Genomic DNA, 4,034 nt, shown 5'->3' with positions numbered 1-4,034 from the left:
TTCAAATCTAGCGACATGGAATGTAAAGAGGGAAGATTGGACAAGGAATGTAAACCATGCTTGAACGAGACTGCATTGATTCCAGTAAACTATCCCTTCAGACGACAGACCATGCCGGGAAATCCTCGTGACGAATTCCGGCGACATCGTCTAGCGAATACAGACTCTATTGGATTTCGAAGTATTCAACCAGTGAAGCTTTTCATTCATGTATGGATTAACGGGCGAGATCGGGGAAATAAATTACAAGAATAAGTCCATATGAAAATTAATAGAATTTAAGCTTCAGATTTCGAATTGTATAAAAAAATGAAATTATGACGAAATTGTATTATAACGTGTTATTTTTTTAAAGTTTTTTTATATATACAGAGTGTTCGCGATAAATTTTGACAAAGCGCTCGTATATAGAAACGGACTAAACCGAGTCGAAAAGTTTTCTATTATATTATTTTGCAATTTTCGCAATAGTTAACAAGATATTAATTACTAAAATCTGAATAGTTTTCAATAATTTTTTAAATACTATCAATTTTTATAGAAAAACAGCGATAAATAAAAATTGTTTATTTTCTTCTCATAAAGTTTTGAGAATTTTTTAGAATTTTTTAATACTGTATTTTTACATGTTGGTAAAAATAGTTGCCAATATATGAAAATACAATACTAAAAAATTGATAAAAAATTCTGAAAAAAATTTCTAGAGTTTTATGAGAAGAAAACAAACAATTTTTGTCTCTTGCAGTTTTTCTGTAAAGTTGATAAGTAGTATTTGAGAAAAAAATTATTGAAGCAATATTCGGCAATTTTTAGCAGGATTGGGTAAGTTAATGTTTTTTTTTAACTGAATAAAGTTAAAGTTAATGGCTTTACAAAATTAATTAAATTAAATTAAAAGTTGAAGAAATAAAAAATTAACTTAACGTAAAAGAGATAAAAAATTGTTTAACTTAAAAAAAAAGTTAAAAAGTTACCATTTAAAAGTAACTTAGTTAAGTTAAAATTTAATGCATTTAAAATTAACTAAGTTAAATTAAAAGTTATTAACTTTTTAACTTTTTTTTAACTTTTAACATTTTAACTAGTTATTATTCACCTTTTTAATAATTATTTTGTTAACTATTGCAAAAATTATAAAATGGTAAAAGATTTTTCGATTCAATTTAGTCCGTTTTATCTACACACGAGCGCTTTGTTAAAATTTACCGGATATTCTGTATTGTATATACATATATGTTCAACCGCAAAAACAGGTCACAATAACGTATTTACAGCGACCCGTTTCTTTGCGGATGAGTATATACTATTATCTGAAATATTTAATTCAAATTTTCTGTAAACTTGTTCACAATAGAATGTATGTTTCAGCTTAAAAACTATATTTTTAATCAAAACAATTATAATAACTTTTATCCGCGTAATTGCTTGATTGCAATAAAAATCTTTCCGGATTTCCGAAGTTTTAATAAATCAAAATATTAATATATAATAGTATGAAAAACAATGTGAATAATATTTTTACCAATAGATGAACTTCTTAAATAGTACAAAAATTATATGTAAAGATTAATAGTTTTCATATTTAAAGTTGATTGTAATATTCACGTTCCTTACCGTTTCTTGATTATATTGATAAAATACGAGAATCATTTAACATTAATAAACTAACATTAATGTACATGTACAGAAAATTGAAGATGCTTTTAAACAGCACACAATATTTATAAAATATTTACAAAATATTTCAACATATTTTGTAAATATTTTGTATGATCTTAGACTGTACAAAGCATATATAAAGATCCTAGCTAACGTTAAATATTCATACAAAGTTCGATTTAATAAAACGTTTCCTCCTGAATTCAGGAATTAATTTCATTAATCATCTTTCGATCACCCATTCTAAGTTGTACAACGCTGCTTGATCTATGCAATTGTTCAGAAATTGCTATTTGGATGATCCATGAACACTGAATGTTAATGCAGCATATACATAGCTATGACATCTCTAATCAATATAGACGTTGTCAAAAATATGGTGCATATATAATTATATGTAAGTATTTCTTTTATAAATAAATCTATAATAGTCCCATTTCAGCGAAGAAAATTTGCACAATAGCACTTTTTTATCAATATGTATTCAATATAGCACAAAACGTTGAAAGAATGTTGTTGAAATGTTGCAATGTTGAAATGTTAATGTTTTATTAATGTTATATTTATATTGATTCTTTTATATTGATTATTAATGTTGCTGCAACATTGAAACAATATTGAATAAATTGAATCACAAGTTGAATTTTTATTGATTTTTCCACAATAGTTAATGTTGCTGTAATGTTGAACGACATTGAATAAATTATATATCGATATCTATTTTATTTTGTAAAAAATGAACAAAAATAAAATGTCATATAAATAAAAAATTTAAATTATTTAAATTGATCTTTTAACGAAATTCGTTTCTAAATGATATGTTTAGGTGAAAATCGGCCAGCGCGTGCAGAATGCTTGCATGGACTATTCTTTGTATTGACCGGTCCGATGGACCGACCGGCGCAATGTCGATTCATGGTCTTTCTATATATTTATATGTCATATATAATTATACATCCACTAACATTCAGTATTCGTGGATCAAAGTTGCAGTTCCCATACGATTGTAAAGATTAAGTATTGTTGAATGACATACAAGATTGTGGATGAGTTTCCTTTTAGGAAAATAAAGAAATTAATTTGGGGAATCGTTTTTTTTTCAATTATAATTTTATCGTGTGTGTTCTGAAATACGATGTTAATCAATACTACCTATTTTGATAATAAAATTGAATTAATTAATATGAGAAACATTTTTTATATTTCAAAAACATTGCAATTCAACGTTAAATGTTTCTGCAACGTCTCTTCAACATTGAATCTATATTTCATGTTACTGCAACACTGCAATGTTTGCAATGTTGCAAATCAACGTTTCTGAGAGATCTAACGTTAGTGTGCAGATATGGATATAACGGATACTAGTTTGCACTCTATGATATGATAATTGCCGACTGATATAGATTTTCTAAAGTGACTTTATTTCTCAGAAGCTATTGCATTTTATTAAGACTAATAAAATCAATAATTTAATTAATTAAAGAAGTACAAACTCAAAATTTGTGTATTTGACCTTTGTTTCTATATCAAATCAGCTAAAAAACGAATGCGAAAAATAAATAAAATTCTTACGATTTTCTTTTGCAAAATGCAAAAATTGTAGTTTAAATAATAGTGACAATATTATTGATAATATTACGTCATTTTAAATGCTTATAATTTTTTTAACCAATTTTATTTATATTATTTCTTTTTTTAGATTTTTCGTAATGCGATTTTAAATTTAAAGTTGAGATGCAGCATAAACCGCTATACCTGTCTGTAAAACAGATCATGAGCTAATTTAATTTTTATAATGTTGCTTTATAGTATCAAATAGCTCTATTAGAGTTGAAGACAACTATGCATATATGGAAAAACTTGGAAAACTCGCGTTACATTTGCGTCTTGCAGAAGATAAATATGCATATACAATAATTCAATAACAATATTTTATAACGAAGGGAAAATATTTTGAAATATCTTATATACATCCACTTGTACTTTACAGATAATTCCTGTAAAAGAAAAAGAATAGGAATACATAGCATTATTACCTACTGTATCAATTTTGGAGCCCATTTTGTCAGACGCTCATTTTTACTTATTTTATGAAAAAATTAATTATTGCAAAATTACAAACTGTATTATAAAAACTGCTTATATTATCTGATAGAAGACACTTTTTAGTATGTATTTAAAGTTTTATTTTTATTTTCTGTTTAAGAAATATTGTCAAAACAAAGTGATATGTCGGTTTGTCGGCGACCTTCCTCTAATAAATATTTATAAATATTTATAAATATTTATCATTAATCATTATGTGCTGTCTGAGTTAATATCAAAGAATAATATTAATAAAATGAAATAATAATAAAAAATATTATATTCTACTT

The sequence above is a fragment of the Atta colombica genome, unplaced genomic scaffold, assembly GCF_001594045.1.
Source record: "Atta colombica isolate Treedump-2 unplaced genomic scaffold, Acol1.0 scaffold39, whole genome shotgun sequence".
Taxonomy (NCBI): Eukaryota; Metazoa; Arthropoda; class Insecta; order Hymenoptera; family Formicidae; genus Atta; species Atta colombica.
The sequence above is the reverse complement of the archived record's forward strand: the minus strand, read 5'-3'. Positions refer to the sequence as shown.